At 36.8% G+C, this 23986-nt stretch overlaps 1 protein-coding gene and 1 long non-coding RNA gene across 4 annotated transcripts in view; one reads left to right on the top strand and one right to left on the bottom strand.

Annotated features, from left to right (window-relative positions):
• Positions 1-23986, bottom strand: part of Tmtc2 (Transmembrane O-mannosyltransferase targeting cadherins 2) — a 290264-nt gene that overhangs the window by 230944 nt on the left and 35334 nt on the right. The gene's annotated exons all lie outside the window — the stretch shown is intronic.
• Positions 1833-23986, top strand: part of LOC147908647 (uncharacterized) — an 81175-nt gene continuing 59021 nt past the window's right edge. The window contains exon 1 of the long non-coding RNA XR_015546165.1: positions 1833-22458. This is a non-coding gene — a long non-coding RNA (uncharacterized LOC147908647). The remainder of the gene's footprint in view (positions 22459-23986) is intronic.

Here is a 23986-nt window from a genome sequence, read left to right as displayed (position 1 = left end):
CTGGCTGCGACGAAATTGCCCCGATTCGCGAACATCCCCCTGCCAGTTACAAAGCTGCGCCATTTTTCCCTCGGAGCTTCGTAAAGCGAAGATAAATAGCTCTTCGTCATACCGGACGAAGGAACAGAGAGAGAAGAGAGAGAGAGAGAGAGAGAGAGAGAGAGAGAGTGTGTATGTATCTCTGCCATCATGCTTCATCCGACACGTATATATGCGTCTATATGTATATATATACATCCGCGTATACACGGATATACCTAATTCCTGCACGCCTCTACATTCCTATGAGATACTCGACGTCGTTCTTCACGAAACGACTTCAATGGCTGATGGCTCATAGTTAGCGAACAGTTTTTATTAAACTCCGTTACCTACCTGCCTGCCTGCCTGTCTGCCTGCCTGGGGGCTAGAATGTGAATTTCATATGGAACATCTCGGAGTGCGTTCTCATCTTCGTATCTCCGGCGGCGAATATTATTAGCGGATATGATATCATTGTGCAGGATTTAGTAAAGCAGAGATATGAATATCAATGCCAATATGAATCAATTCGACGTAGCAACAATGCTCCGACTTGGAGGGTTTCACGTGATGAGAGCCGCATAAAATTCGTCGCGAATAAAGAAAGTTTTGCAATCGCGAATCTTCCGCGAACTTTCAAAGACTCGAATACCTCTTTCCGGCCGAAGGGACAAGTCGTTGTTGAAAAGAATTATAAAAATGCAATCTCTGCTAACTCTGGTTACGATTATCGGGCTGCAGAGGCCGAGAAAAGAATAAGAGATTAACGTCGTTGACTGTTTTCTTCTTGTGTTACACAACGCCGGACTTTTCGCATTTACCGAGGTCTATCCGAATAGGCTATCGCCCGAACGTTGGCCGATTAATTATGCAAACGTTAAACACGCATTAAATGTCGAAGCCGGAAAAGCAGTTTGAATTAATTAATGCCGCGCGACGCGCTTCTTCTGCCGGCACTTATCTCTCCCTCCCGCCTCGTTGGCGAAAACGGATCCTTGTTCCGCGGTTCTTATGCACCGACGCTGGAATTATAGCGGGAGTCAGAGGGCAACGAGGGCAGAGAGGGTTGGAGAAGAGTGGAGAAATAAGGACACCGCGATTCTTCGCGAAAAGAGCAGGACATGGCTCTGGCCCTCTACCTACCTACCTTCCTACCTACCCAACACCGAGAAAGTTTTTCCCACGCCTCGGGGCTTCCGACGACGATGGCGGTTGGCGGCGATAGTAGAGAGGGAGGTGGAAGCGAGAGGGGGTTGATTTAAGCTGCCAGACATTAGCACCTCGTGGGGGGTGCCCCCTTCGCTTCCACCACGACTACCGACGCCAGACGCGCACCCCAAGGTGTCCAATCGAGATAGCGGGTTTTGGGGTAGTTTCCCTTTGCCCCTCCATTTTCCCCCTCCCTCCATTCCTCCCGGCATCCTACTCCCTTCGTGTGCCTCGACCCTTCACCCAGCTCTCCTCGTCCTCGCTCTCCACCTCCTCTCGTTGTCCACCGTCCGCGTCCTCGCGAACCTTCAGCGGCGGTGCTTCACCCTCGCACGTTTTCGCACCCTCGGGGGGGCGGCTCTCGAAACTCAGTTTTGAAACTTGCACATTTGTCGCCCTGACGCGCCCACTCGCGCATCGGAGCCTTACATTTTAACGATATTCTCGGAGAGAGAGATGCGAGGGTAAAGGAAGACTTTCCGCGCGAGTTGGAATTCGTTTTCTCGGACGGACCTCTCGGCTTGGACGACGATTGCGACCTGCGCGTAATCCATCCACAGGTAAACCAACTCTCGACGGGACCGTCACTCTTGGTTCCCGTTCCATTCTCTCGCTTCCGCATCCCCTAACTCGCTTTAGCCTATTTCGCGAGAACATGGAAAGTTATTTTATGTCGCACGAGTTACGCCGTGCTTGTTCCGTAAACTGAATTATAACGACGACGACGACGACGACGATGTCGATGACGCTTTCGACGTCGAATGTGCTCAAGGAGTTTCTCGCGAGCGGTTACCGAAATATAACGCTATATCGCGGATAATGTCTCCTCGGCCGAAGGATAATCGAAACGTGTTCGAACAGCGCGCAGCGGTTCGCTTTTCAAAAATTTTCAGCGACAGTCAATCTAATTAAATACAAAATGTTAAACAAACATTACTCGATTAAGCTGAACTTTGTAATAAAACTACAAATATAGCAAGAGTTACAAATTTGTTTACGTTTTTTTACAATTACATTTAATCAGAAAGCAGAAATAATAAATTAAAAAAATCTGACATTTTCTCTGGTGTACATGTAGTCGTGATTAAAACATTACTGCCCGTGAAATTCGATTACTTGAATAAATTAGACTATTTTTTATTTTCAATTTTTTTATTACAATTTTATTTGTCATCGATATTCTATGAATTCTTTTCACCGTTAACAATTCGTTCTGTTCTATGACTGCGAACGTACATTATCGATGAGAAGATTATATTATCAACAATAATAAAGTAACCCAGATTATATTAATAAATCAAATAAGTAAAGAAGATCGGTTTGACGTCTAATAAATATTTTATATACATCCTCTAATTATATTAGGTGTTGGAATTAATTCGTAGCGTTTTTAATGAAAGAATGTTATTTATTTCACATGAGCATTAAAAAATACATTAATGAAAGTACTTCCCATCACTTGTAAAACGCTACGAATTAATTCCAACACCTAATATAAACTGTCAAATTATCCTAACTAGGATAATATGTGCATTTTTGCAATAAGTTCTTCACAATGTTTTAAGATATTTGTCATCAATTAATAAATCGACAAGCGAATTAATTTTTTATATTATTAATTCAGCTTTAATTTATGATTCAAGTGTTTCAAGTCAACAATATTCGGCGCGTAGTATTTATACATATAGAGGAAAATGTTAAAATACATATAATCCTATACTATTAGCTAGCAAGATCTAGTCTCGATCTAGAGTCCCTATTTGGGACTTTCTACTTACTTATTTTATTTATATTATCATACCATTTTTATCTCATAACTCTCAAAATTAAATCCCATTACAAATCGGCGACGCAGACAGATGCGTTCTCTTCTACGCCGTTCGGTTAAAATCGCTCGTGCGGCTGATTAACCGGTCGGCCTTGTGTATCGAAGCATAGGAAATTTCAATGTTTACATCGTGTCACGCGAGCTCGCAACCGGCGGTGAGGTGGTGACTACTAACGCCACTAAATTTTCCGACACAACGAATTTGCCTGGGAGAAGGAAATTAAACGTTGCCGCGAGTGTAAAATAAAATACCGTGCGAAAAAGAGAACGAGAAAAGGGGGAGGACTGACATTCCTGACTGCGATATTTGACTACCGTACAATATTAACCTATTGTGCAACACTTTATGTTCCCCTTGTGTATTCGATCAAATAAAGAGAAATCATCGAAGAGTCATGTCGAACACGGCTGGTCCTTGGCAAAAATCATTCATCGCCATCAAGTATCAAAGCAATCGAAATTTCATTTTTTTTTTTTCAATATGTTACAGTTACAAAACTAAACGCCATGTACATCGAGCATGAAATTGAAATTGTCGATATTTAATTACTTCCACGTGGTTGATTGACGTTAGAAAACGCGCGTTACTGCGTACAAAGTTTTATGGTACTTTTTCCATTTTCTGCTCGTATTTCATCAATTTTTCCATTTGTAGGTTGTTATATAAAAATAATCTCATTAATATACCTACTTTATGAAAAGATGTTAATTAATTAATTAATCAAATAATATGTATGATTAATCAATTTCTAGCGAGATGTATGTATATAGTATAAAAACTTTTACAATAGTATTCAAAAACAATTACTTTCGCAGTATAACACCCGATATGAAAGAGAAAGAATTTTCATCGTGACGTGAAGAAATCGTGACGTATTAGATTACGTATCTTGAATTGATCGGCAGCGGTGCTCGATGCCTGGATATTTCCCAGGAATACGAGACAACCTCGTTAGATTACAGGTATAGTCACGATCGTGGTGCATTCAGCCGTCATCGAGATATATCGAAATCACGAATAAGTCACGAAATCGCGCAAGAGATCCCGCAACAGAGCTTCCTTCTCACGTTTCCTTTCTTCCTATTACGCGTTCCGTCGTTTTTCGAACGACGAGGTGGAAGTCGTCTGTGGACTTCGTTGAATGCTGCCAGAAAACGGAACTCGACGTCTGTTTGCTCTTAGTGAGAGTAAAACGATAGAAAACGATGTCAGTGCGGTGCAAATTATTCACGAATACTCCTGGAATAAATTCTTGGCGAATAGAAAACGGAGTAAAAGTCTGGTGACTTGTTTCTATCGAACTACCAAGTTAATTACTACGTTGAGAGAGAGAGAGAGAGATATTAATGCCGTACACTATTCTCGATATTTGACTCATTTCCGGTAAATGTATGTTTTTCTTCCAAATCTTTGTCCGTTTAATAATTTTCAAGCCGGTATAATATAGGTACAGCCTTGACCACAAATATAAAATATTCTCTGACATAAATGTTCTATATCTAACGGAAAATAAAATTTAAAAAAGTTTTATATATATATATTATATTAAAAAAATAATATATATTTTTATAATAATTTTAATATTTTGTTAGTCTTTCTTTAATTTTTATTACGCATTATTTTTATTTAGCAAGAAACTGCAATAAATTAATGCTTTATACTTATAGGCAAGCCTGTATATGATATAATATAGTCGTTCGTTATTTATTCTCTAAGCAAATTAAGTTGCAAATTTATTTCAATCGCCAAATACGTCACAGGTGTCAAGTGAGATATTTTAGCTTGTTGGTTATTACTATTTAGATTACACCTTTGCATATTTGATATCTTTTTCCAGCAAGATGATCTCGAGGGATTACGAAAGAACTTCCCGGACGCGCCGCTATCCGTCTATCTGTCTGCGATGGGTATATACCAAGGAAGTCGAAGTCAGTTCAACAAGAATAACGAACAAGTGAAATAGGATCCTCTGCATCTTTTAAGGTCTAAAGTTTTCGTTCGGTCGTACGAGAACTTTATCTTCTCCCTGAATAAGTCATATACCATCAGATCGCATCTACGACTCGGAAACGATAGAACCATCATTAATCCGATATTATAATAATGTACGCATGTTATTTTTACAAATACCTAGCAACAATATGCTAGTAGAAATATTCTTAAAATTTTCAAGACTAATATAGTTTCTCCTTTTGCGAATCATAAATTTATTTAACAATAAAAAAGAAAAATAATATCACAACAAATTTTTTGTGTAAAGACGATTCTTGGTTTGCTTTTCTGTATCATTTGGTACATTTTTCTATATAAAAGCAACATCATCCTATAATCGTATAATTTACACTACGAGCACACACAACCTTTTGCCGTATTAATGACATTTCGCGGAGTTCCGCCGCATCCTTGCGCGCAACGGGCTCTTAAATCCTTGTCTGTGGATTTTATGCATCGTCTCTCTTTTCCTCTCTCCCCATCCCTTTCATGCTTTCCTATTTCGCGAAGAGCATCCCATGAGATTTAAAAGAATCCCATATCTGCTCATGGTACATACATGTGTGAATTTAGCAGCTGTAAAATATTAAAGAACATGCACAGGATTTTAAATCAACGGATATCGTCTTTTTTTTGTGACACTAATTCGTAGTAATTAAATTAACTACGAATTAAATCAAATTATTCGTTTAATATATTTCCTTTTATCATTTAAAACTAATTTAAGATAAATCGAGTGAACCAGACATTTTTAGAGTACGATTCTTTCTATTCCAATCTTGATTATTGTCATGACATAGTTTCAAAATTAATTTTAATTTCGCTTTCTGAAATTGCGAATCTCACTTTGGTGAACTTCGGCTTCAGTTACACAGATATAATACGCATGGCATCCGCATCAAGTATTGAAGAGAATCCCATGTCCCACGATCAATAATACTGAGCACTGATTTATTCGCTCTATATGGTATATGTAATTACATTACCACTCATAAATTCGGGAACTTGCGATTTTCTCTCATCTCACAAAAAGTTAACTACTTCAATGAAAAAATAAAAAGAGAAAAAATTTTTGTTGTAATATTCTCGATTTGTATAATATATTTTCAAAAATTTTACAAATTTTTTATAACTTTTCAGTGAAAAAATCGTAGATAAATCGTAGATTTTGAAATAATGAATTTTAAAGAGAAGAGATAAAAACTGTGTATTTATTTTTGGTATCGTTTTTTACATTTTATTTCTAAATTATATAAAAATTGAAAATTAGTATTTTTTAATATTTTCATTTTACTATTAAACGCTGTGGAAACATGATGAGGTAAAAATAATAATAATAAAATGTTTTAAAGTTGATATTTCCTAAGCTTTAAAATAATTTTTTAAAAATTGATGCGATGATTTTTCGTAATATTGAATTTCTTGTGTAAAATCTTATTTTTATTAAATGTTTTTTAATTTTGAAATTGAAAAGTTTATAGGAAAAAAATAAAAAGAGAAAAAAATTTTTGTTACAATAAATTCGATTTTCTAATTTTTTTCAAAATTTGTTACATGTACATTATTTATTATTATTTGTTATATGTATTGATGTAAACATAAAACCGGCAAAAAATATCAATGAAATCTTATGCACGGAAAATATCTTATGCATACGTTTCAATCGAATCGGCAATAACTAATTTGAAATTCACGTTCCTTATTCATAGAGAGAAAATCAGCCTCTTAAATAATATATGGAGCGAGAGCTGGAATCAAACCCGGAACTCATCGATTGCTAATCGATCCACATAACGTGTGAAGCTATGCGCCGATAAATTTTAATTTACTATGGTTTAGTTACGTTGTCTGAAGTCCGAAGTTCTAATTTTTACTGGTTATTACGATAAATATTAATTATGATTGAATTACAAAATATATCTCCACGGAAGGTTAGAGAAGTCAAATCTTGGCTGCATACTCTAAATTTTTTGCAATGAAATCTCATTTCAAGAGAGTGACAATGCAACCATTCTTGAAAAAAAGTGAAAATATTTTACTTCTTGAGAAAAAGTGACAATTTTCACTCTTTCCCAAAGGGGTGAAATGTCACTCCAAAAAAGAAGTGAGATTTAAATCATTGTTGTTTTTTTTCAAGACGTGAAATATTTTCACTTTTTTTCAATGGTGGTTGTATTTTTATTCTTTTGGAGTGAGATTCCACTGTAAGAAATTTAAAGTACTGGACGATATTTTCCGCAATAACTTTTTTACAGCATTTTCAAATGTAATATTAAATTGTTTGTCAAATTAATTTGTGATATTACGTACTCCAACTTCAATTTAGAACAATATATTTCAAGATCGACAAATATATGGTACTGTTTTTATGAACTGGCAATTGTAAAATTCATGCATAAATATTATTAGACCACAATCTCCACTTTACAACCAAATATGGCCTTTTTCGTTTATTTGTGTCGACCATTTCTCAGTCGATTTTCATTAATTATTATGATTGATTTTAATTTCTTCCGCTAATTCGATATTTTTCGAAGAGCTTTGGTAGTAACATTGCGCTAATTTTGCAAATAAGGATATCGGCAATGAGATGTTGTTCTTTAAACAACAGAACTTCAAATTGAAAGAACGAAATAAGAAATGCAAAAACGTACAGATTGTAAGAGATAGAATAACTCTATATATGCAGTTTAAAATTTTGCTAGAGAAGGATTATAATTGCAAAGCAGTTTCGTGACTGGCGCAGTATTAAACAGTCAGCAAAGATATTACGGGGCTTCCTTTTCTGCTGCCGACGCATGCAAAGAAAATGGGCCGTGTAATGTTTAAAGGCTTCGCCATTGACAAAATCTTAATACATAATCTCATTAATATAATAATGATATGGCTGCATAAGCTTCGCTGCAATTCCATCATTTTTCTTTTTACCTTTCGTTCAACGTATTCATATAATCCTCTTTAGTGTAAAGTCTCATTAATCCTTTCTTAACATTCAAATGAAATAAAACTTCTATTAGATAAATAAATATTTTTAATTAAATAGAAAGCAAGCTCTTATTATCTAAATGCTCGTCTCAAGAAAAACCAAATTATCGTAATAACATAATTTATATTGTAGTTCAGAAATAATTAATGTGTTTATAGTTTTGAAGGAAAGAGGATAGTTTGTTACAGCTATTGCGAATTGTCGAAATTGTTCGAAAAGCATGGTGTAGCACGTAATACGATGAGGTCAAATACGTCGAATTCGGTCTTATCGAAACCCTAATTCGCAAGTTCGAAACGGCTCCAGGAATTTCGGGAAGCGCCATTCGGTATTCCCGCTGGTTTACCGTGATTATTCAAACGCGGAGCTTGCTATCAGCAGTCCCTTTAAATGCCAAGCGCTTTCGCGAAGCGTACGAGAGCGGAACTGTCTGTAACTTGTCCCACGGGAAGCTTTCCACTGGCTGTCGTACGAGAGTGGTGGTAGTCCACCTCGTCTGCGCTCGCCAGGCAGCGCCATATATCACGGGCTTAATAAACGCGGAAAGTAGTCCAATGCCAAGAACCGGCAGCTGCAAGATGTTGCCGTGCGAGGTCTGACAGGCGAATAGCGAAAAGTAACGAGAGGCGAGGACGTGACATTACGCGGACAATCATACTCGAGCGTGACTCCGGAGTCGTGACAACGATCCGCCATTCGCTTATTAATTGCTAAAAAGATTCCAAGTATTTCAAATTTTATCACATCAATAATCTAAATTAATTAATCCTACCCTGATTCGCGCGTGATGATTTTTATTAACTCAATTATTCGCGTGAAGTATTTCTGATCTCTCCATATCTCAATTTTTATTTTTCTCTTTAATGATTTAAAATTAGAAAAAGATTGATAATATTTTACATCCTTTTAGAAAAAAATACGTATAAAACATTTTTTTTATTCTAAAATGATTTGTGCTAAATGTAGTAATCATTCAAATATTTGCGAATTTGTAAGGCGGGAATCCTGAATACTCCACACAAGTAATGAAGGATTAAATAAGGCTTAGCAGTTGGATTGCTTTTTAGATTAGTTTTAGAATAATAACATCTACTACATATAGTATAAGAAAGAAATTTATTCCTAAGCAAAGTTGAATTTTTAGTAATCAAATTTATTTATTTATTGAATTTCTTCTGTGACTATTTATTTTTGGGAAGTTTACAATCTTTAAAATATGATCATTAATAAATAATTTTTGTTTTAATTTTTGCTTTCAAAATGCTGACATCTTAAGGAGAGAAGCTTCTTCAAGTTATGCTTATGTCCCCTGGAGGTCTATTTCCGCCACTGCCCTCCGTTGTTTCTTCCTAAACCACAAAGATGGGCCGTTATTGCCGGCAGGTACATCTCGTGGATTACTCGCTTGGATTCGCGGCCGACTTTAACATTCGCGCAACTCTCCTCGAGGTCGGGAATTAACTCGCGAGACTGAGCTCGCAATTTCGCGAATAGCTGTTTCGTACATTCAAATGTCTTAGCAGCAAAAGCGAATCTCTAAACAGTTCAATCGTAACAAGTCGTGGAATTAAGTTGTTCAAAAAACAGCTTTCCCTTTTAGTTTAACTAGAAGATTTAAGACAGAGTGAGCGAGCGAGAGAAAGAGAGAGAGAGAGAGAGAGAGAGAGAGAGAATTGAGCAACTAGACTGAGACTTTAAGTTTCGAACAATATTTGAAACGCGCAATGATCAATGTTATGCGTTAAATGTTGAAAGGAAGACAAAAAAAGGAAATTCATACAATTCTCATAATTCATTAATGACAATTCATGGAAGGCGCTAGCAGGGCGATTGATGAAGCATGTTGAAAGAATATATATTCGGTGGCGTTAGCAATCGTTAGGGCGGGCGTTAATGGTAACAGGCGGAAAGCGCAGCGTAGCGCGGGTTAGGGATGTAAATCGCCAAGTTTTAATCACCGCTGGCGGTGTGGCCGGTAGCGGCGGCGCGTTAAAGCGAAATTGCGCCGTACTAACAATGAAATACGTAAATTCTGTGCATCCGCGCGATTCAGGGCTAATGGCACGGCGTATCGTTATTTACGGCAGCGCCAAGGATAAATATTACCGCATAAGAAAAAGTACAAAGCAGACCTCAAATGGACCCCGATACATTGTAGCGTGGTATCTTCATCGTTGATTTCGTGACATAGGTCATTAAACAGTGAATTTTTAACATTTTTATGACGATTAATTAAATTTATCGCTAGAATTACCTGTAACATCGTTATCATGGATAACACAACGTTGCATTTTCTTTTATTTGTAACGTTAATAATAGCACAGTTATTTTTCTTCGTAATGCACTGAAAGAACAATTTTACTGAAGAATCTAAAAATTTAGATATAAATTTGAAAAGTAATTTTACTGGATTATCAAAATAATTAAGAATGACAAAATTGATTGCTAGAATATTTTGCAGCATTGCTCGTCGTGCTTAAGATTCCTGCAAAATTATTTTGGATGAGCCAATGAAATTTTCAGATTCGTATTTAGCCAAACTTTAGATTCCTTAACAAAATTGTTCTTACAATGTGCTACGTAACGAATAGTTACCTATTTTTATACTTTGTACACGTACAATACATAACATACATGTATAAGCGAGTTTCAAAAGGAGAAAGTATTATATTTGACCATGTTGCAATTAACACAATTATCATAATTATTATAGATTTTGTGTTGAACTAGTTAACGACTAAAACAATTAGCTGCCATTTTAAAACGAGGTTATCAAAATTCAATGATAATAATAATTGAAATTGTAATGATTCGTGTTACTTTTTAAGTCATCTAAATAATAAGTCATCTTTTAAAATTAGTAACGAATGAAGATAACGAGTTACTTTTCTGGAAAAAGAATAGTAAATGGAGAGAGAGAGAGAAAGAGAGAGATTTGGTTTATTTTCGAAAACATGTCAATATATTTCATACATAATTCTCTTCAATTTGTTGAATAAATAATCACAATACATTCGTGGATCAAAATATAATAATACGAGCTTTAAGCTCTCTCGACACGATTCGGTATTCGACTCTTAGCTAGTCAACGAGCTACTTTATCTTGCAGGATTATAAATTTCGGCGGCTTCGGGGACGATTAAACGTCCCCACGAGGGAGAAGATGATTCGCATCTTTCTTCTCGTTTCTACGGGAGCAAAAAAAATCACTCGACTGGTGAAAATACAGTCGGAACATATCGCGCGCTGTGGAACATGGACAAAGCCATCGAGCCGCGTTTCGTCTCGTTCCAATTCCCCGGGGCACCATCCTCAATGGGTTCTAGCCCATCCCTATCCTCCTCTACCCTCACCCTACCATCCCTCCACCTTCGACGACATTCCAATTTATTCTCAGCTGCTGGCTGGCACGCTTTACGACCAAATTCCCTCTCGCAAGACGCTCTTCTCTCCATATCCTATATCTTTTCCCTTCCGTTAGTCTCTCTCTCTCTCTCTTACTTTGCTCCTTCTTTTCTGGTCTTTTCACGATATTTGATCCTCTTTCCTAATATCTTTATCTTTTTTCTTTTCGTTTAATATATCGCCGTTTATCGTCAACTACTTTTAATCTAGCTTTTATGAAATATTCATATTAAATATCTAGTGCATCGAATTATAGAATAAACATCTTACAATTAGATAACTTTGATAATTTTTATCATAAATTTGAAATTTTATATTAATAATATATACAATAAAAAAACCATGCCTGAAAAAGATATAAATAGTGATTTAACTATTTACTTTTACTTAACTATTTACTAACTTGGATTATTATTTCGCCGAATAATCGTAACTCATTTATTTAAATTACCTTCTATATTCGAAATGTCGATAATCCTTTAAGCATCCCCTCATTGAGAGCACGACTATTATTTGTGTACTTACCCTGTTTCTCCTATTGACGTTTGCTTCCTTGAGTCCTTTTTCTGCCTGTATTTATTTTCGCGTTTTTTTTTTACTCCTTACCGACCTCAATTTTCGTCTCTTTGACACTCCGAGGTTTATTATCGAGCTTTATCCGCGAACTTCCTGTCGGTTCGACCAGGCAAGGAATAAAAGCTCCGTAGCCTCGAAACTTTTGCTGCACACATACACGTGAGTGCAAATGGTCAAAGCGAAAGAAAGGTGAGGCGTTAGAGAGAGGAAAAAGGGGAAAGGGGGAAAAAGACGAACGAGGGCGGACAAGTAAAGGAGACAGATGGTGGAAGGCGCGGTGGAGAAGGCCCGAAGGGAGTGGGCCGACTCGTACAGCCGACTGGCAACATCAAAGAACCATTCAGAAGTTCCCCATGCCTTTGAGATTTTTCCGTTAAACGAGCTCCAGGCGGTTACCGATTCTTCGCTGGCAGGATAGAACGACGAGGATGAAGACGGTGAACAGTGAGACCACTGGATATCGATAGGGTCTCATAAAGATCTAGTTGGACCAGTTGGCCTTGCACCACACATTTATACCGCATGTGAATAACGATAGAGATTGGAAATTGCGGAGACGAATCTCGAAAATCAAATCTTTATGGAACCGAATAATGTCGAACTTTTGAACGTTGTACTCGAATTTTTTATAAGCTCAGTATATCGATAATTTTGTTTTTCGTGGCGATTGTAAAATTTATAATATCTTATTATTTATTTTATGAAATGAGTTTGATGAGAATCATTTCTTTAAAATAACGATATTATTCTCTTATTAATGTCGCGCGCTTATTTTTTTCTTTTTGATCATAAACGATCATTGGGGAAGAGGTGGTTTTTTACACCCCAATGAAGTCGCTATTATTAAGAACATATTGTATAGTATTTTTTTTTATTTTCTAATATTTGAGAACATTACACTAGAAAAAGAATCTAATTGCATTATCTAATTGAAATTCTGATTGAAAGTGGACACATTAAAATTTTCTGATCGTATTTATTAAATTCAACCAGAATTCTGATTGGTACGATCAAAATCCTCCGATTTGTTCATTTTCAACCGGAAATTTTTTTCATTATATGACCATGGATTTAGTCACAATTCTTCGAAACAAGTAAGTAGAAATCAAATAAATATTAAACAAAAAAAGCTTATTATAACAATGTGTTAAAAAAATTAAGGTTTTAATTAATACAATATTTTTTTATTGCGACTCTTGAATAGAATCGCATATTTAAGAGTAAAGAATAATTATTGAAAAAAGAAAAAATATATTAAACAATATCTATAAATAATATTTTATAACAAGACATTTTTTCGCCATTGAGACAAAGACACTTCAGATGAATTCAAGTGATCGATATAATTCCAGCATCATTTTAATTAACGCTCATTCGATCGTTCGTCTTTGTCGTTTGAATCAACTATTTCGAGAATCTCTTAGTTTATATAGTATTCCACAGTCACATTGTTACTATAATAATAGTGTATAGTTTGTTCGACGCACGCATCATCGAGTACCGCTGTTGCCGCGACATCCGCGAGCGTGATGGTATCGAACATCAAAGCAATTTTCGTAATGAATTTCGCCGCGGACATGGGGGAAAAAACCGCCGCTGGTGCGATGGGAAACGAAATGTGATTAAGGTCGATATTGAGTTTCGCTCGCCGTGTCTCGCTTCGCTTAGCGTAGCTTCGCTTACCTGGCCTCACTCCGTTAAGATTTCGTGCGTCAAGCGCGACTGAATAATTCAGTCGCAAAACAAACGATCTTAGGAAGTGCGACGATATATTGCCGCGGCCCTGACGAGAACGAGGACGGCGACGGCGACGACGACGACGACGACGACGACGACGACGACGACGACGAGGATGGCGGAGAGAGATGAGTCTTGTGTACATGTCGCAGCTGCCTGCATTGTGCAGGAAAGTAATCATGCTAATGTATTCTCACTCGAATGTCGTGCCCGAGAGGCGAGAGAGGGCGAGAGTGGCGAGGTGGATTGCGAAGTTTATTCTTAAACACGATTAGCAATCCTGAAGGCTAAAACATCCTGCTCTATCTCCGTTGTCGATGGACCGTGGAGGTACCACCACGCAGGTACCCTGGTAGAAAGTGAGAGGTATCCTGCGGAGGCCTGCTTTAATCTCTTAAATATCGGATTAATGATTCCGGAGAGACGAGATTGCTGACGCGCGAGAGAGGTGAAACGTTCATCTTTCCCTCGGTATCCTTCAGAGCTCGTCTTCTTAAAAGAAACGAAAGAGGACGATGCCGATCGAGCCGATTGAGTAATGATGGATGTAATGATTGCGCGTTTAACTCTCTTCGATTTAATTCCTCTCAAATGAGCGATTTATAAAACCGAGTAAAATTAAAACCCTGCGTACTGGGAATGGCAGAGAATTTCTATGTTGTCATGATTTGTATGTATGCTTGCGCGATAGCAGACATGTAAAGAAGAACAGAGCGGAAAATTAAAGTGTGACGAATGTCAATACTGTGCGATCGAGTAAATGTTCGAAATATGCGATACCAGATGTTTTATCAGTAGATCGTATCATCACGTCACATTATCAGATTTTTAATTTCAGTCACATATCACACATTTTCGCGTATTGGCACATTTGATAATTGTCACATAGCAATTTTTTGTAATAGTACAAATAAAAGAAAGATTCCTATATTTGGTCAAAGCAAATCTTGCTACTTTGGCGTTTAATCTTTTAATCTCATGGTAAAATTTTTTTCAAAATGTATCTGGAAAGATGGGATCCTATCCAATACTTCTTTTGTTAATTTTTCATCTAATCACCTATATAAAATAGGTAAAAAATAATAACATGAAACTTACTTCTGTGTATTTATAGATAGCAGATATACACAATACGTATAAGCGAAAGCCATATTCGGTGTAAGTAGATGTTGATTCTAATAATATTTTTGAAATTACAATTTCCAATTTAAAGAATTCAAACCTAATAAATTAATATTCGAATTAAATTAAAAAAATGTTTTGACTGACAAAGTGAGTTCATATTTGACTCCGACCTTATCGTCACAGAATTAATTATACATAAAGGACCCCGCACAATATCATAGGATTTTGGCCCTCGCTGAAATTTTAGAAACTATATATAGTTCTTCACTCACTGATCAAAAGTGTCCATAGGCACAAAGCTTGAAAATGACTAGTTTTTTGTTATAGCCTTTTAAAGTTTTATTTTATTAATGCCTCAAAAGCAAGTTTCTGTAATAAATTAAAAGATTTTAGATAACAATATGCCATCCACTCTCACCACCTTCACTCCCAACCACATTCCCACTCCACTCCTATCCCCATTCTCAGATACTACGCCCGCGCACGCATTTTTATTATGTATTTAGATTGTGCTAGATTTTTACGATTCCTCTCACGTGTATCATTTGAAATGCGTGAATCCATTTACCTTTCATGTACGAAGTGCTTGATTATCACGATCCGAATGTTTATTTCCGTGTGCGAAGTACAATCTCTCCATGTACAAAAAAATATCAAGCACCTCAAAGGAATGAAACGCCTGTTATGTCCACGTCGTTCATTCCGGGTAATTCTGAGAACCAGCGAAATCATAAATGTATCATTAATGCATACATAAAAACATACACGAAATTTCGATTTTTTTATGCACCTTTTTCATATAAAAATGCGTGCGAGCGTACGTGTGAGAATGGGGATGGGGGTGGAAGGGGGTGGTGAGAGTGGTTGGCAATTGTTATTTAAAATCTCTTGATTTATTAGAGAAACTGATTTTGAGGCATTAATAAAATAAAATTTAACTTTAAATGGCTACAACAAAAATACCTAGTCATTTTAGACTTTGTGCCTATGCACACTTTTGATCAGTGAATCAAGAACTGTAACATACTAAAAATTTCAGCCAATTTCACCGAGGGCCAAAATCCTGTGATTTTATGCGAGGTCCTTTTTCAAATATATTTTTCAATTTTATAAACTGCGCACCGAATCGATTTGTGGCAATTAAAATACAATCACTAATTGAAGCTGAGATAATAATATCACTAATTAAATTGAACGTCAATTTAATAATAATAATAATAATAATAATAATAAATCTTAAAATATTGCAAAAAAAACTTATTGAGAAATATCACCTCAGTCAAAATGTGAACTTGAAACTTCTGACAAAAAAAGTGTATTATTAACTAAGATCCGCTTCGATCTTAGAATATGACTAAATATAGGATTTTTTTCTTTGTATTATTTACTTCTTACTTGCATTATTATCGGTCTATTTTTCACTTAGTACTATTTTCTTAATAAATTTTATAATTGTATTATCATCACAAGTTGTTCAAGAAAAGGAATTTACTTACAGGAGAACGACGTTTAAAAATAAATTTTTAGTGCAAAAATGATCGTTCAAAATATCTCCGTTTTGTTCTTGATGATTTAATTGAGAAAATACAGGGAAAGTTGTTCGATTCGAAGAGGCACATATTATGATGAGCAAAAAATTTCAAAGTCATATTTTTTGAGACTTCAAAGTTCACCTTCACTTTTTTAAATGGATTAATTGTATGATTTTTTTTACACAATATGATTTCTCTAACTATGCTTAATATATTATAGATAAACATATATTATATTATAGATGAACGTAATCATTATAATTGAATAATATCGAAATAAAAACTGTATCGACAGTCTGTCAAAAAAGTTTAATATATTTTTACATCCATATTAGAGCGACACTTACAGTATGCAGACAGAAAAATATGTTTTAATAAAATTTTCGAACGTGTAAAATTGATGTGCATGCTATGTCCTATCGCGTACAACGAAGCTGAATATTTAACGTGATCCTTGCGTAAATATATATTTTGGATTTGTCTACTATTTTATCAAATAAATAAACAGTAGAGTGTACATGGGACTTTCGACTCAAATTCAGCCTGCGGTAAATGTGAAAAGCCATGTTTACACGTACCGAGATTTTACCAAAAAAATAGCGCTGGAAAATTTGCTGGATTCAACGTTAGATGCACTGCCGGAGCATCTCTGGAGCATCTCTTCTCGCAGACTTTGTCTGTATATCTCGAGAGAAACTTCTTAGTATCACCTTATGGCCATTAGCAAAGAACGGGGAGGTAGAAACGAGGTGCCTTAAATGCAACGCGTCAAGGCGTTTCCAGTTCCGCACAACGATTGGGAAGAAGATAGAATGAAAGTAAGATAGAATGCGAGAAAAGGAGGGAACATGACAGCGGAGAGAACGGGAAAGAAAGAGATGAATCCCGACGTTTTAATTCGAGATGGAAAGACTGGATGGAGAAGAGGATGAGGGGAAGAAGAAGAAGAAGAAGAAGACGGAAGCAGAGAGTGGCGGTCGGGTCGGGCGTACGTTCCAGATTTCTGGAGCCGTTCAATGATATTCCCGAAGAGAACGAATGAAGGCGGAGGGCTCCGGATGGCCGCAATGGAGTTGGATTTAGCTGGAGGGCGAATGGCAAACCGGGTCGCACAGAGCTGGAAGATGCGGCTGTGTGTTCTCGAGTCTCATTCTCTTCCCCGTATTTCTCCCTCCCCTCTCCCCCCGCTCGCCGCATTCCTCTTCTATCTCTCTCTTTTCCATTCTCTACTCGCCACGCTGTAAGTACGTGTCTATCCCACATACACGCACGCGATCATGTTATACCATGTGACTGAATAGTATTCGGATGCACTGGTCGATCTCTATCTGACTCCCGAGATGCAATTGACAGGTCCGTGTGGGTTTGTGTAAACCATCCGGAAAAATATAGCTCGCGAGGAACGAAGTTGCTATATTCTTCTCTCTTTGGCCAGTATCAATGCGATTTGGATGCTGATCGACAGTATCTCTTGCGAAACGGTAGAACGATAAGCGAGACTGACAAGCGAAACATTTAATCGTACTAGTAGTAGAAATATATATGTATCTGCTTGCCGATATCTATCGTAGCGATATCTTTCGCAATCATAAAGATTAATATATTAACGGAGATCTAATCCAATCTAGTTACATAATAAAAACAGATGGTTCATATACGTGTAAATATATTTTACTTTTTAGGTTTTTGTTAATTTAATTTCATTGCCATCTATTTTTTAAAACTTAAAATTATTGGGAATGCTTTAGAGTCTGAGGCTCGAATCGACAAGAATCTGTTATTAATATTGAGATCGATCGTTTTAAGACATTCTATATATTTCAAAATATATCGTCACATTGATGAAAAAAAGTGACACACAAGTAGAAAATTAATATATATTTTTGAGATATTAAAGAAAATCAATCTTATAAAACGACTGATAAAAAACAGTACACGTTTGTAGAGAGAGAGATAGCTTTCCTAATTTATCAGTAGAAAGCAGAAATGTCCTCTGAACAATTGCAACGATTGTTTATTAAAAAAAAAAACATTTTTTTAGTTAGATAAGATTGTTGTCGATGCTGAAATTGTTATAAAAAAATATCTTATTTGAAGTTATGCCATTTTTCCTTAAAAGCTAAGTATTTTAATTGTGTGACTTCATTTATAGAAAAAAATTCTTATTCATCTTATTCATCTTAAATTCATCTATTCGAATTTTAAAAATACAATTTTAAAGCATACATTATAATTGAAAATATAATAAATATGAAAGGAAAGTGCATATTTACTATCCTAATTAATACGTTGTCTAATTCAAAATTTTTTAAATCCCCTACTGAAAGGTAGCTAATTTCGAAATGTCTCACTTTTCTGTCAATGCGGATAATACATTTTACCAAAGTAATCCAATTTTCTCTGTTATCCAATTTTATATAGTATCGAATAATCTCATAGTAAGAAATGTAATTTCTATCATCTTACATTTCTTAATTTGAACTTTCTTGCGGAGAGAACATTTTTTAAAGAAAAAAATCCAGATAGATCGTCTTCTAAGAAATCTAATTCTGATTGCTCGCAAGAAACCGCGAGCGAACCGCATAGCTTTGCCGATTCAGGATCAAAGGAATGATTTGTATTTCCTTTCCTCATGGGTCTCATTCCGGTCGGGCTGCAATCAACGATTATAATGATCGATCTAAATTCAACGACGATCTCATGGTGCGAGCGACAATTTATTAACGATCGATTTGCAATGTAAATTCATGGTAGAGCCTGAGCGAGCGTCGCGTTACGACGATCGATATCGACTTTGCCGACGCGCGTGATCATTCCGCCAGTGACAACTATGACTCGCGAGAGTCGCCGATTGGCTGGTCACGTAGTACGGACGTTAATTACGCTTCGGTCCTGACTAAGAGGGAACTTTGTTCCCGCGGGGATTAGACTCTCGCCGGATTCCGGAATCGTGCGGCGGCGGTTCCGCCCGGTGTTAACACCGGCACACCGGATACATACTGAATAGGATGACGTGCTGCTTCGTTACTGTTCTCGTGACATCCCTTCTTTCGAGGTCAGTTAGGGACCGACCCTATCAGGGTGTTATGAACGATAATCCGGTAGATTCGCCAGTCATTGAATTTTGCCGTCGAGGCAATCTTTTCCCGCTATGTATCGCAAATGTGCTACTATTTCACCGAATAAATTATTCAGACATGCTTTTAAGAGTTCCATGCCACTCGCTCCCTATCCATTTATAGGTTACGGTGTTTTGCAGACCTTTACAGTCTTGTGTATATTATTGTACGTATTTTCTTGTATTAGCGAAATGAGTAATGTAAAAATAACTTTATCCAATATTGCCTATATCTAAGCGTACGATTCAGCGTACGTTTCTTCAACGTGTAAGAACTAGTGGTTAGAAATGAAAAACATTTCTTAACATTAATTAGAGAAAATATGAAACATTTTCAACATTTACATCTTGGTGCAATGATGATTTAATTATATGTGGGCTAAGGCGTTGCGAATTTGTGAGTCCAACATTAAAAGCTAGTGGTTAGATTTTAAATTCATAGAAAACATTTCTGAATGTTAACATGAAACATTTTTAATATTTAATATGGGTGCAGTGAAGATTTAAAATCCATGTAATTATTTACAAACGGCAAGTAAGCCATATTGGGCGCAATTACATTAATAATTAAAAATCGAGTAGTCGAGAGATGCAGCTGCATCATAAATCAGTTGAAAGATCATGTATAATATTACAATATTCGATTTCGCGTATGATACAGATTTGATTGGAATTCGTGAAATCGATCATTGCAAAATGGAATACCGCGCACCGGTAAATCAAGGGTCATGAATAAATTTCATGTGTCTTAGCCCTTAAGAGCCTTAGGCTCGCCGCTGATGCAACCTCCGGCAATACCGTGTAATTGCATAATTTATCGTGGACGCAGTGAACCACGCGCTAATGGATTTCCGAAATAAATTTTGATAATCGCCCGAGGCGAACCGTATCTATAGTGATTAATTTTCAAGTCGATCTTAGTGCAGCACATTTGTGATTTCATATTGATAAATAATAAATAGCCCTCCTAACAACAAAATAAAATGCTAAAAATAAACACAAGAGCGGTATTATTGTATTTAAAAAAAAAAGATGTAAATTTGATTACTGCATATGTAAATTTTAAATAAATGTAAATATGATCTAGAAAGTATGCTCGAAAATAACCAATCAATCAGTTTCAAATTAAATAATTTCTTTTCATTTCGAATTCCACGATCGTACACGCAGCGCATTAACAATTCATAATATATTATCTATAAAATCGCATCGGTATACACATCATCATATACAGGTACACGTGATGAGTGTTTTAGATGTTTTACAATTAAATACCTTCATTTCCAACGAAACAGCTGTAAATAATAGAGGCTAATTTCGTGATTCATCAAACACGGCGCGTTTACTTGATTACTCTCAAAATAAATGCAGTTATTTATACGAGTACCAGAGATAAATTATGGTTGGCACAATTTCCGGGAGATTTAATTAATTCATTTGTAGTTCATTTATAATATGTACTAACTGGTGATCATTAAGAATATGTTTGTTATTAAGTAAGTTTGGACAGCACAAATAATTTATTTATTTAGGTTTCGATAAAGCTAAATTTATTCTTTTTATTCCAGATATGAAGTGATAATGTAAGTTTACAGTGCGCGCTCAATTCGATTCCTTTAAGTGCTTAATGCGCAAATTGCATTAACGCGAGGAAACATCGTTGCTGGCAACGCCCTGCTCAATTGCATAATTTATTCAGTGTAACGTACTCGCTAATGGATTTCCAAAATACATTTCGACAGTCCGACGGAAGCAACTCTGCACTATGGATAGCAGAGTGGCGAGATCACATGTTAGCATTGAAAGTGCAGCGGAAGAGGCATGTGCGAATACAGCGCATAAATGGGTATTAACCCTAAGTGATATAGCGATGTAGCAGGGGTGTAAAGTGAGAGTCGATTGACGTCTGAGAACGTGTCGCTGCCTCGATCAGAGGTATGCCGATCGAAGGAATATACACGCCTCTCTTTCGATCTTGATGAAATTTGATACACTGATACCGTATATAACGTAACGAATTGCATACCTATCGAGCGTCGTCTTGAAATAAAACAACCCTATCGCCGCTAATTTACCGCGAAAAACGAGGCGTTTAACGAGCCAAGATTAATGAATCTCCAAGAGTTCGATCGACACTGCATCCAACTAATCCTTCAACATACCGCATACGACATCCCAAAAATGGAGCGATCAAGCGCTGCATCGTTCGCCTTTGTTCAAGGATCAATTTAGCAAACAAGCTCACCGGCTCCGATCCATTCGGAAGGTATACGCGAGAGTGTGAGCAGTCGCACACGTCCCTCCTCTATCTCGGTACATCGGTCGGGATAAACGTAAGTACGGTCCTACATAAGACTCCCCATCGCCTATCTATTCCATAACGTATGCTTCGAATGGGTATGCAAAGAAGGTTAGCCTACGATCGGAGAGGATCGCAGGAATGGATAGAGGAGAAGAGGCTCGAAGGAGATATAGTTGAAGAGAGAGAGAGAGAGAGAGAGAGGAAAGAGAGAACGAAGTAACACAGCGAAAGGACGATGCGATCCGGAAGAGGATCGCTCGAGCGATGTGTTACAGGTTACAGGTGCCGAGGTGCGAGAGCTTGCCACGAGGTAGGGGTAACGGTAACGTTCGAGTCGAGCGGAATATAGAGTAGGTCTAACCGGCGAAGGACGACTGGTACATACGTAGGTTCGAGGGCCAGGGTTTGCACGAGCGACCCACAAGTGGCGGAGCCCGTGTGTGCACAGGCGACTCTCTCCTCGCCTGGATTCCTCGCCATCATCCATTCCCGACCACCCATTCTCCAACTAAACATCGTAGCCGCTCTCGTCGAAGGCGATATCTCTTTAAAAATACTCCTCTACTGCTACGTCTCGAGTACCTACCGCGGCAGATTCGAACGCGAACTCGGCACAAAAAGGACTCGTAAGTGCTAAAAATGTAGCTTTTATAAGAAAATTATCTTTTCCTAAATATGACAATATAATGCACTTCTTCCCGTCTTTTTATTCACATTTACCGCGTAACTCATAAATATTATCGTAAATGGTGCCTACAAGTTTTTTACTGACACACGAGCGTAAAGTGTTTTTCAAAGTGCAGGCTGACACGAATATAAAACGAGATAAAGAATTAGATTGAAATATTCTAAACATAGGCGTTTATTATGAGATTAAATTTAACCCGATACAAATAAAGTAGGTTTGAGTTTACACTCATAATCGTACAGCGTGCATTTATCTGTGCATACGAACACGAGCAAATATCTGTGATCTACTTTATGAGAGAGAAATCCTTTTTCTCTCTCTCTCTGCACGAGTTTAAATATAAATTCACTAACAGAGCATCTTCGCTTCGCATGAAATATAACTTAATTTGAGAAACTGGGAATTTATTCGTTTCATGAAATCATATTGAATTTCTTGTAGCTATTAATCTTAAAACATATTATCGGACGTAAATTTTATGTGCAAGTGAGCTAAGTCATTAAGCACTAAGTTATGTCTTCATCAATAAATCCAATCCTATCATGTCAAAAACAAGAGAAAAGCGCGTCTTTTAACAATTCAATCTTATACCTATATTAATTTAAATCCTCTAATAATCAATAATTATATATATAGCAATATATATGTAACATATAGGTAATTGTATTTTTAATGGCAAGACGATGTCATTCCTAAAGGATTAAAAGTGTAAAATTTTGTGTGTTACATCAACTAAGAACTGATCCATTTCTTCAGACGTAAAATTGATATACCAACAACAATATTATATCACTTAATCGGTAGCATTCTAAGATTAAAGTCTACGTTCATTTAATTTCGAAGCGACCATTTTGTCAGAAGAGGAGAATTGAGGTGTCATACTGTCGTTTCTTCACGATCAGTTCTCTTTAGATTTCGAGTACATTGGAGGAGCGGTGCCATCGATCGAATGATGAACGTACTCGCGACGGGGTGGTTTACTTTGCTGCTTTTCGACTCGGCCCGACCTATTTTTAGTAACCGATATTGGTGTTTACGCGTCATGGATGTTATTTTGTTGGAGGTGTTTCATCATTCACGTTGTGCCTATTGTGTCAAGTTGAGCAAACAGTTTTGCGCGGACGCGGTGTAAATAAATTTATGTGACCAAACGTTTCAGAATAACAGGTCTGTAAACGAACGCGCGTCGAACCTTTAGGACGTGTGCTCTCGTAGTTATTTCTATCTCGCTGCAAATAACTGGAACACCTACCGCTCGTGAAAGTAAATTCATCGCCGTTCTTTGAAATACGCTCCACGGCGATATTCCTTTAAAGACGTTTTCACGTCCGTTCGAGTTCTTCCGCTTATTAGATCTTCGTGCTGTCGGTACTTATAACGTTTTCAATTCCACTGTTTGCTTCCGGTAAAATCTATCCCAATACATCTTTATTCTTTGTACGTCGCTCGATTCGTCGGCGTATTTT

Source organism: Acromyrmex echinatior, chromosome 9 (genome assembly GCF_024713525.1).
Source record: "Acromyrmex echinatior isolate Ae372 chromosome 9, ASM2471352v2, whole genome shotgun sequence".
NCBI lineage: Eukaryota > Metazoa > Arthropoda > Insecta > Hymenoptera > Formicidae > Acromyrmex > Acromyrmex echinatior.
The sequence above is the reverse complement of the archived record's forward strand: the minus strand, read 5'-3'. Positions and strand labels throughout refer to the sequence as shown.